The sequence below is a fragment of the Oncorhynchus mykiss genome, chromosome 25, assembly GCF_057628025.1.
Source record: "Oncorhynchus mykiss isolate SJ-2025 chromosome 25, ASM5762802v1, whole genome shotgun sequence".
In the NCBI taxonomy this organism is placed as follows: Eukaryota; Metazoa; Chordata; class Actinopteri; order Salmoniformes; family Salmonidae; genus Oncorhynchus; species Oncorhynchus mykiss.
In genome coordinates this window covers 66,578,143-66,592,057 of record NC_143046.1, presented here as the reverse complement: position 1 = coordinate 66,592,057, position 13,915 = coordinate 66,578,143, and the positions used below count along the sequence as shown (strand labels likewise).

General features: G+C 43.9%; 1 pseudogene across 1 annotated transcript; it reads right to left on the bottom strand.

The window, feature by feature from the left end:
* Window positions 1-23: 23 nt before the first annotated feature.
* LOC118944141 (methylmalonate-semialdehyde/malonate-semialdehyde dehydrogenase [acylating], mitochondrial-like) lies at window positions 24-13,705 on the bottom strand (annotated as a pseudogene). Its single transcript, XR_016491551.1, has 9 exons — window positions 13,702-13,705; window positions 9,005-9,090; window positions 8,419-8,684; window positions 6,516-6,633; window positions 2,636-2,876; window positions 2,096-2,231; window positions 1,820-1,999; window positions 967-1,071; window positions 24-698 (listed from the first exon to the last, which is right to left on the bottom strand). The product of XR_016491551.1 is annotated as a methylmalonate-semialdehyde/malonate-semialdehyde dehydrogenase [acylating], mitochondrial-like (transcript).
* Between the last annotated feature and the right edge of the window lie 210 nt (window positions 13,706-13,915).

Genomic DNA, 13,915 nt, shown 5'->3' with positions numbered 1-13,915 from the left:
GGAGTCAGGACAGACAGACGAACGATAAAGGGTTCAATGAAAATGGATTGCTTTTTATTAAAATGCAACATGTACTGAAGGTAATGAAATATTGACACATGCAGGAATAACTGCACCACAGGATGTGCGCATAACACACATTTCTAAGATCCAGATGAACTGAATCCATGATTAATAGTGGCATCCCATTTGGCAGCTACACATTCATCAATATCATAATGTTGTTGAGGCAGTGTAATTTGAACACTGACGTTGCATCGAAGAAAAGCTATGCAAGTACTTCACACTGTTTAAGCTCCCTTTTAACGCCTTTTTAGCATTATTGCCAAAAACGTAACATAGATCGTCATGATCTGTGAGAACCCTTGGGAGCTGCTAGCCTAATATACACATAATTGCTAGAAACTTGCATAGAACAAGGGTACTGTCAATCAACAATGAAGCCAAACTATTTATGCATAGTGAGTGAGTGAATCTTGAGATACCATTGAAGAAGAAAAAAACACATCTGTGGGTAATTAGCAACTAATGACGACGGGACTGCACAGAAGTTTTGACATTTTGCTTCATAAAATACATGGGAAATGTTTTCCTCCAGACCAGTTAGCGTCCCATGGTTGGCATGTAAACTGAAGGAGTTTGCACAGTGGAGTCTTCTGCCTTCCATTGTGAAGAACAGTTTTGATCTGTGTGTAAACCTGTAGAAAGTAGGGTAGAAACCAGTAGAAAGTAGGGAAGACAACTATAATATGCTGCTCTGTAACTAGATGTGGCATCATGACCGTATTACATCACTGAGAACATTAAACAAAGCTGAAAATCTGGACTGAATACAGTTGGCTTTGACCAGTTAACTAGTTAAGAGGACCGGGTGGTTTACATCACTAGTCAGCCACAGAAATTCCAACCTTCATGTGGAAATTGTCCAGCACAACCTCATGTTTGTCTACCTTACCTTATGTCAACTGATACACTTTTGCCGTAGAAGTTGGTGGCTCCTCTGAAAGAACCTCGTGAGCCAGTGAAGGAGAACATGGGCAGAGGAACAGGGATAGGAACATTTATCCCAATCTGAAAAACACAAACTTCCATTACTGCACTGGAAATGCAAGCTGTTGACTCAAACAGGATCAGAGCAACTGGATGAGTAACTCTGGGAGAGGAAGGTGTACTAAATGCATGAAATTCATTACATCAAATCGAAAAGCATTGCTTGTTGTTTTTGAGGCCACTGGAAACTCACGGTTGGTTGAGCATGTTTGAAAAAGCAGGAGTAATTTTGGACACCGGAGTCAAGCCTTTTGGCTGAGGGAGCGAAAAAAGATGAGGCTTTTGTTACAGCGAGGTTTGTAGGTGATTACAGCACATGGCCTGCCCTACACGGTGTCCTCCGTCATGTGAAGAGATAACTGGGTATAGCTGAGGCCCGCAAACAAATAGGGTAAAGTCAGGCCATATTTATGCTTTAAAATATTTAACAGGTCCTAAGGAATCCCTTTTGAGTTTAATTTAAGATTCTCTCCTATAATCCTACCAGGAAAATGTATTTCTATGTCCCCCTGTTTTGATTAAAAAGGCACATATTTGCTATAGCTATTTGTAGTCCACATGGGGCCAGGTGGTGAGGGGCAGAAGAGTTGATTTTAGAGCAGACGCAAACAAGGCTATACTTTTCATGGAAAATAATTATTGTTGAGTGTATGTTTTAGAACAGAGGTGCGATGTCCGCCTTGTTTAAGGTATAGACATGGCAGAAGGATATGAATGGCTCCATTCTCCCAGGACATAGGGGGACACACAGGGGTCCACAGCTACTCACCTGGCCTATGTCCACCTCGTGAGTGTATTTGCGTGCTGTGGCTCCGTTTGTGGTGAAGATAGCTGTGCTAATGCCATAGGGGTTATCGTTGACCAGGCTGATGGCATCATCTAAAGATTCAGCCTCCAGGACCACCAAAACAGGCCCAGGGACCTCCTCAGTATAGCACTTCATCTGGGGCTAAGATAAAATGAAATGACAGATTCAGGATTTGCACAGAAATGAACATAATTTTTGGCATTACAGCGTGTCATCTGCAAGCACACACAAACTTACTGTGACATTGCCGATGATGGTTGGTCCCAAAAAGTTGCCATTATCATAGCCCTTGACTTTCCTGCCGTTGAGCAGCAGCTGGACTCCCTCATCCACCCCACTCTGGATCAGGCTGTTGACCCTCTGCTTGGCCCCACGTCCACTCACACCTTGTCCCCTGAGAGGGTTCCCGAAAAAGAACCTGCAGTGAGAACTCTCCCTCACAGCCACACAAATACCCCTTTAGCCACACACAAACACAAAAGCCCAGCTAGGGCGAGGGGCACCCAGCAGCACTCCCTCTAAAATGGCTGTTTAAATGCAGCCACACAAATTAGAGAGTATATCATTGCAAATAAGAGGCATCATTTATTCTTCTCCCCAACAACTTCTTTTCACAAAGACTTGATGCTCTGAGCTACTCTTAAGCGTTTGGCGCAAATGACACCGCAAATTTGCAGCATGAGTGACTCAAGCCCTCTCTCCCAGCTCAGCCCCATCTGAAGTTATGGTACAGCTAAGAGGCGAGACGTGGTTAGGGCTGCGTGGGTGGCTTTAAGAGGACTAAGCAGAGGGCCCATTAGGGCTGGTTAGGGTGGGAGGTGTGAGCAGGGTGAGGTACCTGTGTTAACGCGCAGAGCCTTGGCACGTTCCACCACTTCAGGCAGCCAGCTGAGGGCTTTGCCCACCAGGATGGCTGTGGAGAGGGCCATGCAGCGCTGTTCTGGTTCCCTAAATCCACCAGCTGGTTCAGAGTGTTCTTATTGGCATCAGGCATCACCACACCATGGTTCTTTGCTCCCTACAGCAGAGCATAAGAGGGAAATGTTTAGCCTCCTAGCACTTGACTTCAATACCAAGGAGAGTGATCCAATTCAAGTAAAAGCCCATTACATCATGTCTTCAATGTGGTTGAATGCAGATTCAAACAGAGATGGTCTCAAAAGTTCATCCTCTTAAAGAACTTTAGTGAACAAACAATAGAAAGTAAAATATTGTAAGTGCTTTACATTACACCAGTGCATTTCATTTGTAGATGATGTGAATGTGTAAAAAAAATAGACTTCAGTTCTACAAAGTATGGGAACCTTATCTAAATTACCTAGAACCTGAGGTATCAGCTATTATGCTGCAAGGATTCTCTTAGAGAATGGTGGTGATCTTTGTATTTCAGAATTACACTAACGTCTTGGTTTAAACTGAGCTTTTTTGTTTAATTTCTGTTTGTAAGTTTGTTTAAAATGTATATATTGAGAGACGCAATGATGGGGATGGGGTGAGAGAAGCGCCGAGCGGGAAGAGGAAAATGGTGTGGGTGTATGTGTACAGTGGGGCAAAAAAATATTTAGTCAGCCACCAATTGTGCAAGTTCTCCCACTTAAAAAGATGAGGCCTGTAATTTTCATCATAGGTACACTTCAACTATGACAGACAAAATGAGAAGAAAAAAATCCAGAAAATCACATTGTAGGATTTTTAATGAATTTATTTGCAAATTATGGTGGAAAATAAGTATTTGGTCAATAACAAAAGTTTCTCAATACTTTATATACCCTTTGTTGGCAATGACAGAGGTCAAACGTTTTCTGTAAGTCTTCACAAGCTTTTTACACACTGTTGCTGGTATTTTGGCCCATTCCTCCATGCAGATCTCCTCTAGAGCATTGATGTTTTGGTGCTGTTGCTGGGCAACACGGACTTTCAACTCCCTCCAAAGATTTTCTATGGGGTTGAGATCTGGAGCCTGGCTAGGCCTCTCCAGGACCTTGAAATGCTTCTTACGAAGCCACTCCTTCGTTGCCCAGGCGGTGTGTTTGGGATCATTGTCATGCTGAAAGACCCAGCCGCGTTTCATCTTCAATGCCCTTGCTGATGGAAGGAGGTTTTCACTCAATCTCACAAAACATGGCCCCATTCATTCTTTCCTTTACACAGATCAGTTGTCCTGGTCCCTTTGCAGAAAAACAGCCCCAAAGCATGATGTTTCCACCCCCGTGCTTCACAGTAGGTATGGTGTTCTTTGGATGCAACTCAGCATTCTTTGTCCTCCAAACACGACGAGTTGAATTTTTACCAAAAAGTTATATTTTGTTTTCATCTGACCATATGACATTCTCCCAATCTTCTTCTGGATCATCCAAATGCTCTCTAGCAAACTTCAGACGGGCCTGGACATGTACTGGCTTAAGCAGGGGGGCACGTCTGGCACTGCAGGATTTGAGTCCCTGGCGGCATAGTGTGTTACTGATGGTAGGCTTTGTTACTTTGGGCTCACCATTCTTGTGATCATTTTGACCCCACGGGGTGAGATCTTGCGTGGATCTTGCGTGTCTTCCATTTCCTAATAATTGCTCCCACAGTTGATTTCTTCAAGCCGCTTACCTATTGCAGATTCAGTCTTCCCAGCCTGGTCCAGGTCTACAATTTTGTTTCTGGTGTCCTTTGACAGCTCTTTGGTCTTGGCCATAGTGGAGTTTGGAGTGTGACTGTGAGGTTGTGGACAGGTGTCTTTTATACTGATAACAAGTTCAAACAGGTGCCATTAATACAGGTAACGAGTGGAGGACAGAGGAGCCTATTAAAGAAGAAGTTACAGGTCTGTGAGAGCCAGAAATCTTGCTTGTTTGTAGGTGACCAAATACTTATTTTCCACCATAATTTGCAAATAAATTCATTAAAAATCCTACAATGTGATTTTCTGGATTTTTTTCTTCTCATTTTGTCTGTCATAGTTGAAGTGTACCTATGATGAAAATTACAGGCCTCTCATCTTCTTAAGTGGGAGAACATGCACAATTGGTGGCTGACTAAATACTTTTTGCACCACTGTATATATACACACACTGCTCAAAAAAATGAAGGGAACACTAAAATAACACATCCTAGATCTGAATGAATGAAATATTCTTATTAAATACTTTTTTCTTTACATAGTTGAATGTGCTGACAACAAAATCACACACAAATTATCAATGGAAATCAAATTTATCAACCCATGGATGTCTGGATTTGGAGTCACTCAAAATTAAAGTGGAAAACCACACTACAGGCTGATCCAACGTTGATGTAATGTCCTTAAAACAAGTCAAAATGAGGCTCAGTAGTGTGTGTGGCCTCCAAGTGCCTGTATGACCTCCCTACAACGCCTGGGCATGCTCCTGATGAGGTGGCGGATGGTCTCCTGAGGGATCTCCTCCCAGACCTGGACTAAAGCATCCGTCAACTCCTGGACAGTCTGTGGTGCAATGTGGCGTTGGTGGATGGAGCGAGACATGATGTCCCAGATGTGCTCAATTGGATTCAGGTCTGGGGAACGGGCGGGCCAGTCCATAGCATCAATGCCTTCCTGTTGCAGGAACTGCTGACATACTCCAGCCACATGAGGTCTAGCATTAGGAGGAACCCAGGGCTAACCGCACCAGCATATGGTCTCACAAGGATCTCATCTCGGTACCTAACGGCAGTCAGGCTACCTCTGGCGAGCACATGGAGGGCTGTGCGGCCCCCCAAAGAAATGTCACCCCACACCATGACTGACCCACCGCCAAACCGGTCATGCTGGAGGATGTTGCAGGCAGCAGAACGTTCTCCACGGCGTCTCCAGACTCTGTCACGTCTGTCACATGCTCATACCACCCTCATGGAGTCTGTTTCTGACCATCTGGCCTGTCTTCTGGTAGCGCCTCCATGCTCTGGACACTACGCTGACAGACACAGCAAACCTTCTTGCCACAGTTCGCATTGATGTGCCATCCTGGATGAGCTGCACTACCTGAGCCACTTGTGTGGGTTGTAGACTCCGTCTCATGCTACCACTAGAGAGAAAGCACCGCCAGCATTCAAAAGTGACCAAAACATCAGCCAGGAAGCATAGGAACTTAGAAGTGGTCTGTGGTCCCCACCTGCAGAACCACTCCTTTATTGGGGGTGTCTTGCTAATTGCCTATAATTTCCACCTGTTGTCTATTCCATTTGCACAACACCATGTGAAATTTATTGTCAATCAGTGTTGCTTCCTAAGTGGACAGTTTGATTTCACAGAAGTGTGATTGACTTGGAGTTACATTGTGTTGTTTAAGTGTTTCCTTTATTTTTTGGAGCAATATATATATATATATATATATATATATATATATACATACACACACGTATGTGTAAGTGAGTGCTGTTTGTTTTGCTTTGTCTCTGTTGTTGTATCTCTTAATATGGGTGACAATTGTGAAATTCCAATAAAAAAAGACTGTTACAAAAACAGAAATTATTAGACTAACTTCCACAACGTGTGTAACTGGCTGTCTGGCTCAATCCCTGTTCCAGCTGTACAGCTAATCAGCCAAATTGGAGAAGAGAAGCAGAGAGGAAATCCTTCAACAACCGTTTCTAAGCCAACACTGCCACCCTCTGTTTATTTCTAGAAACAACATATGCATGTCACACTTGCCATGTTGGACTGTACTCTCATGCCGTTTTTGGATCCCCTCTCATAGATGTCCTCTGCAGCTTGGTTGGAGCCCACAAAGCTGATGGCTGGATGATCACATAAGGTATACAGCTGGGAAAGACAGGGACTTGAGCACTGACAGGCCAGCCAAAATCAATTCATAATCTCTGCACTTTGTAATACAACAACGACGTCAATGCATGAGAATCAAAGCACAGAGACAAATTGAATAATTCACATCACATTAGTAATGCCTCCAGATACAGTGGGGAGAACAAGTATTTGATAACCTGCAAAATCGGCAGTGTTTCCTACTTACAAAGTATAGAGGTCTGTAATTTTTATCATAGGTACACTTCAACTGTGAGAGACGGAATCTAAAACAAAAAAAATCATACAATGTGATTTTCTGGATTTAAGTAATTAATTAGCATTTTATTGCATGACATAAGTATTTGATACATCAGAAAAGCAGAACTTAATATTTGGTACAGAAACCATTGTTTGCAATTACAGAGATCATACATTTCCTGTAGTTCTTGACCAGGTTTGCACACACTGCAGCAGGGATTTTGGCCAACTCCTCCATACAGACCTTCTCCAGATCCTTCAGGTTTCGGGGCTGTCGCTGGGCAATACGGACTTTCAGCTCCCTCCAAAGATTTTCTACTGGGATCAGGTCTGGAGACTGGCTAGGCCACTCCAGGACCTTGAGATGCTTCTTACGGAGCCACTCCTTAGTTGCCCTGGCTGTGTGTTTCGGGTCGTTGTCATGCTGGAAGACCCAGCCACGACTCATCTTCAATGCTCTTACTGAGGGAAGGAGGTTGTTGGCCAAGATCTCGCGATACATGGCCCCATTCATCCTCCCCTCAATACGGTGCAGTCGTCCTGTCCCCTTTGCAGAAAAGCATCCCCAAAGAATGATGTTTCCACCTCCATGCTTCACGGTTGGGATGGTGTTCATGGGGTTGTACTCATCCTTCTTCCTCCAAACACGGCGAGTGGAGTTCAGACCAAAAAGCTCTATTTTTGTCTCATCAGACCACATGACCTTCTCCCATTCCTCCTCTGGATCATCCAGATGGCAAACTTCAGACGGGCCTGGACATGCGCTGGCTTGAGCAGGGTCCCCACCTTGCGTGCACTGCAGGATTTTAATCCATGACGGCGTAGTGTGTTACTAATGGTTTTCTTTGAGACTGTGGTCCCAGCTCTCTTCAGGTCATTGACCAGGTCCTGCCGTGTAGTTCTGGGCTGATCCCTCATCTTCCTCATGATCATTGATGCCCCACGAGGTGAGATCTTGCATGGAGCACCAGACCGAGGGTGATTGACCGTCATCTTGAACTTCTTCCATTTTCTAATAATTGCGCCAACAGTTGTTGACTTCTCACCAAGCTACTTGCCTATTGTCCTGTAGCCCATCCCAGCCTTGTGCAGGTCTACAATGATGTCCTTACACAGCTCTCTGGTCTTGGCCAGTGTGGAGAGGTTGGAGTCTGCTTGATTGAGTGTGTGGACAGGTGTCTTTTATACAGGTAACGAGTTCAAACAGGTGCAGTTAATACAGGTAATGAGTGGAGAACAGGAGGGCCTCATAAAGAAGAACTAACAGGTCTGCGAGAGCCAGAATTCTTACTGGTGGTAGGTGATCAAACACTTATGTCATACAATAAAATGCAAATGAATTACTTAAATCATACAATGTGATTTTCTGGATTTTTGTTTTAGATTCCGTCTCTCACAGTTTAAGTGTACCTATGATAAACATGACAGACCTCCACATGCTTTGTAAGTAGGAAAACCTGCAAAATCGGTAGTGTATCAAATACTTGTTCTCCCCGCTGTATCTCTCAGAGAACAGCAGGTGATGGGGCATGTCGCTATTCTCTTACCGTCCTGCCTGCCATGGATGATGTTCAGGGTCCCATATAGCATCCCAGCGTCCTGCAGCATCTTGGCCAAGAGCATGATGCAGGCTGGCACCCGCTCTGAGGGCTTCAGCAGGTAGGTGTTGCCACACGCCATGCCAACGGGCAACATCCACAGAGGGATCATGGCGGGGAAGTTGAAGGGGGCGATGCCGGCACACAGCCCGATGGGCAGGCAGCATTTTTGGTGATGGAGGGTCTTCCCCAGGATCAGGGAGTTGATGCTGCATGTGTGCTCTACTAAATCAAAACAAATTGTATTGATCACATACATATTTAGCAGATGTTATTGCGGGTGTAGCAGAATGCTACCACCTCTGGAGACGGAAGTGGATGTTCGTCAGTGATAGAGACAAGCTGGGTCAGTCACAGAATGTGTGTCACTATCCCTCACACGGAGACGGTCACAAGCGATAGACCAAAGATCTCTTTACATTATTTCAATGTCTAGGTCACTCGTGGAAAGATCAACCATTCCCTTGGCTGCACCACAAGTATCCACAGAAGCTAAAAGACCATATCCCCAAATATTTCCCTTCGGAAAGGCTGGTGGACATGAGACTTATGCAATCCTCTGAACACATCCCCCTCTGCATCTGCCAGGGTCTCGCCCTTCTCCAGAGTAATGCTCCTGGCAAGCTCTTACTGTAACAAGACACACACACCATGAGCCAACACACCAAATAAGCTTTCTGATTTAAAATGAGTAACTTGCATTAAAGTCAACCCGAGCAACAGTAAGGGTAAACCAATTGTATAGAAGCATGCTAAATATGTTGGGTATAAATGTTTCAAATGATAGGGCAAGGACATGCAGGGGTAGTCTTTAAACCCCATAATATGACAAAAACAATGTGCCAAGTTCATGTTGCTAAATGTGCAATGAAGCGTGGATGATGAGATTTTACCTTTGCTTCTGTTTATTTATTTAAATTTAACTAGGCAAGTCAGTTAAGAACCAATTCTTATTTACACTGACGGCCTACTCCGACCAAAACCGGATGATGCTGGGCTAATTTGGCGCCGCCCTATGGGACTCCCAATCAGGGCCGGATGCGATACAGCCTGGATTCGAACCAGGTACTATGGTGCTCTTGCACTGAGATGCAGTGCCTTAAACCGCTGCGCCACTCAGGATTGTATTGTACTTCAAAACAGGTTGTAATACGTGTTAAATTTAAAATCGGTTTGTCATATACAACAGTCATGGCCAAAAGTTGAGAATGACACAAATAATAATTTCCAAAGTTTGCTGCTTCAGTGTCTTTAGAATATTTTTGTCAGATGCTACTATGGAATATGGAATATAATTACAAGCATTTCATAAGTGTCAAAGGCTTTTATTGACAATTACATGAAGTTGATGCAAAGAATCTACACTTCTTTTTCAAGACCTCTGCAATCCACCCTGGCATGCTGTCAATTAACTTCTGGGCCACATCCTGACTGATGGCAGCCCATACTTGCATAATCAATGCTTGGAGTTCGTCAGAATTAGTTTTTTTGTTTGTCCACCCCGCCTCTTGAGGATTGACCCAAAATATTGATGTTTTGTTCCCCAAGCCACTTAGTTATCACTTTTGCCTTATGGCTAGGTGCTCCATCATACTGGAAAAGGCATTGTTCGTAACCAAACTGTTCCTGGATGGTTGGGAGAAGTTGCTCTCGGAGGATGTGTTGGTACCATTCTTTATTCATGGCTGTGTTCTTAGGCAAAATTGTGAGTGAGCCCAGTCCCTCGCCTGAGAAGCAACCCCACACATGAATGGTCTCAGGATGCTTTACTGTTGGCATGACAGGACTGATTATCTCTAGCCTTGTCCTCGTCAACACTCACACCTGTGTTAACGAGAAATCACTGACATGATGTCAGCTGGTCCTTTTGTGGCAGGGCTGAAATGCAGTGGAAATGTTTTTGGGGGATTCAGTTAATTTGCATGACAAGAGGGACTTCGCAATTAATTGCGATTCATCTGATCACTCTTCATAACATTCTGGAGTATATGCAAATTGCCATCATACAAACTGAGGCAGGAGACTGAAAATTAATATTTGTGTCATTCTGTACAACCACTATAATGAACAGTTTATTATAAAAGCATTATTTATGTTATTAACTAACCACCGAGGAGGAGTAACATGCGCCCAACCTTCTGGTAGAAAGCAAGTGGTTAGCAATTGCTGCTAATAATAATAATAATAATAATAATGCATGAGTTCATGCATTTATTGTGAATCGTATCATTTCAACTCTCAGCTATATAGCATGAGAAGCAAAGTAGATGCACTAATCCTACTACCTCATAGTGGGGTGGTTCTGATACCCAAGCTGACGAGGTGAAAAATCTGTCTATGTGCCCTTGAACAAGGCACTTGCTCCAGGGGCTCCGTACTGTTATGGCCAGACCCTGTAAAACACAGGTGTCAAACTCATATCATGGAGGGCCAAATGTATGAGGGTCTTCGCTCCTCCCTTGTACTTAATTCATAAATCATGGTCAATAATTAGTAAGGAACTCCCCAAACCTGGTCTTCTAGGGCTTAATTGAAAGGAAAAAACAAAAACCTGCAGACACTAGGCCCTCCAAGGAATGAGTTGGACACCTCTACTGTAAAACAACATTTCACTGCACTGTCCGGTGTACGTGACAAAAGCAAAAATCATTTTTAACTTCCAGGCCTCTTGTTTGGACGGGATTAATGTACAACTACGGCAATCCGGAATGTCATAGAAGTGCAACTGGCACATAAAGGTGAATGTCGGGGTCAATTTCACAGTGATTTTCAGATGGATTACTAAAAGCTAAAAATGTATGAATTAAACCATTTAACTGGACAGCACACATGGGAGTCATACCTCATCCCGTCAGTAGAGGATGCCTGGTTGTTCCTTAACAGTGCTTTCCTCAACATCTTAAATAAGCATGCCCCATTAAAAAAATGTAGAACTAAGAAAAGATATGGCCCTTGGTTCACTCCAGACCTGACTGCCCTTGACCAGCACAAAAACATCCTGTAGCATACTGCATTAGCATCAAATAGCCCCCGTGATATACAACTTTTCAGGGAAGTTGGGAACTAATATACACAGGCAGTTAGGAAAGCAAAGGCTAGCTTTTTTCAAACAGAAATTTGCATCATGTAGCACTAATTCCAAAACGTTTTGGGACACTAAAGTCCATGAAGAATAAGAGCACCTCCTCCCAGCTGCCCACTGCACTGAGGCTAGGAGACACTGTCACCACCGATAAATGTACAATAATCGAGAATTTCAAGAAGCATTTTTCAACAGCCTGCCATGCTTTCCACCTGGCTACCCCTACCAACAGCTCTGCACCCCCCGCCCCGCTTCTCCACCCAAATCAAGATAGCTGATGTTCTGAAAGAGCTGTAAAATCTGGACCCCTACAAATCTGCTGGGCTAGACAATCTGGACCCCCTTTCTAAAATTTCCGCCGAAATTGTTGCAACCCCTATTACTAGCCTGTTCAACCTCTCGTATCGTCTGAGATCCCTAAAGATTGGTAAGCTACCACAGTCATACCCCTCTTCAAAGGGGGAGACACTCTAGACTCAAACTGTTACAGACCTATATCCATCCTGCCCTGCCTTTCTAAAGTCTTCGAAAGCCAAGTTAACAAACAGATCACAGACCATTTCGAATCCCACTGTACCTCTGTACCTTCTCCACTATGCAATCTGGTTTCCGAGCTGGTCATGGGTGCACCTCAGCCACGCTCAAGGTCCTAAATGATACCATAACCGTCATCGATAAAAGACAGTACCGTGCAGCCGTCTTCATCGACCTGGCCAAGGCTTTCGACTCTGGCAATCACTGCATTCTTATCAGCAGAATCAATAGCCTTTGTTTCTCAAATGACTGCCTCGCCTGGTTCACCAACTACTTCTCAGATAGAGTTCAGTGTGTCAAGTCCGAACCTCTGGCAGTCTATGGGGGTGCCACAGGGTTCAAATCTCGGGCCGACTCTTTTCTCTGTATATATCAATGATGTCGCTCTTGCTGCAGGTGATTCTCTGATCCACCTCTACGCAGATGACACCATTCTGTAATCATCTGGCCCTTCTCTGGACACTGTTAACAAACCTCTGAACGAGCTTGAATGCCATACAACACTCCTTTCCGTGGCCTTCAACTACTCTTAAATGCTAGTAAAACTAAATGCATGCTCTTCAACCGTTCGCTGCCCGCACCTGCCCGCCAGACTAGCATCACTACTCTGGATGGTTCTGACTTAGAATATGTGGACAACTACAAATACCTAGGTGTCTGGTTAGACTGTAAACTCTCCTTCCAAACTTATATTAAGCATCTCCAATCCAAAATTAAATCTAGAATCGGCTTTCTATTTCGCAACAGAGCCTCCTTCACTCATGCTGCCAAACATACCCTCGTAAAACTGCCTATCCTACCGATCCTCGACTTTGGCGATGTGATTTACAAAATAGCCTCCAACACTCTCCTCGACAAATTAGATGCAGTCTATCACAGTGCCATCCGTTTTGTCACAAAAGCCCCATATACTACCCACCACTGCGACCTGAATGCTCTCATTGGCTGGCCCTCGCTATATATTCGTCGACCAAACCCACTGGCTCTATGTCATCTATAAATCTTTACTAGGTAAAGCCTCACCTTATCTCAGCTCACTGGTCACCATAGCAACACCCACCCGTAGCACACGCGCCAGTAGGTGTATTTCACTGGTCATCCCCCAAAGCCAACACCTACTTTGGCTGCCTTTCCTTCCAGTTCTCTGCTGTCAATGACTAACGAATTGCACAAAAAAAAAAAAAAACGCTGGAGACATATCTCCCTCACTAACTTTAAGCATCAGTTATCAGAGCAGCTTACCAATCACTGCACCTGTACACAGCCCATCTGTAAACAGCCCACCCAACTACCTCATCCCCATATTTTTTTTTTCTCTTTCGTTGATCACTCCAGTGTTAATGATACATTTTTATTATTTCGCCACAATGGCCTATTTATTATTTACCTCCCTAATCTTACTACATTTGCACACACTGTGCATAGATTTTTTCTATTGTGTTATTTACTGTATGTTTGTTTATGTGTAACTATGTGTTGTTGTTTTTGTCACACTGCTTTGCTTTATCATGACCAGGTCGCAGTTGTAAATGAGAACTTGTTCTCAACTGTACACCTTGACAGGCAGCAGATATGATAAGCACTTTAAAAAAATAATAATAGCAGGAGGTTGGTTTGGTACCCATTTCTAAGGAGGAATGCTTCCTAAAAGTGACATACAGAATAGTCGATAACAAGACAAGCGCCAAGCCACGACATCTATCATTTTGTAAACAAAGTGAAACATATCAAAAGCATTTAGTCGTCATTAACTCGTGGGTAAAACATAACATGATTTCTTACACCTTTCTTCAACAGTGATCTCGATACAGTCCATGTCATGATGAAAATGTGTT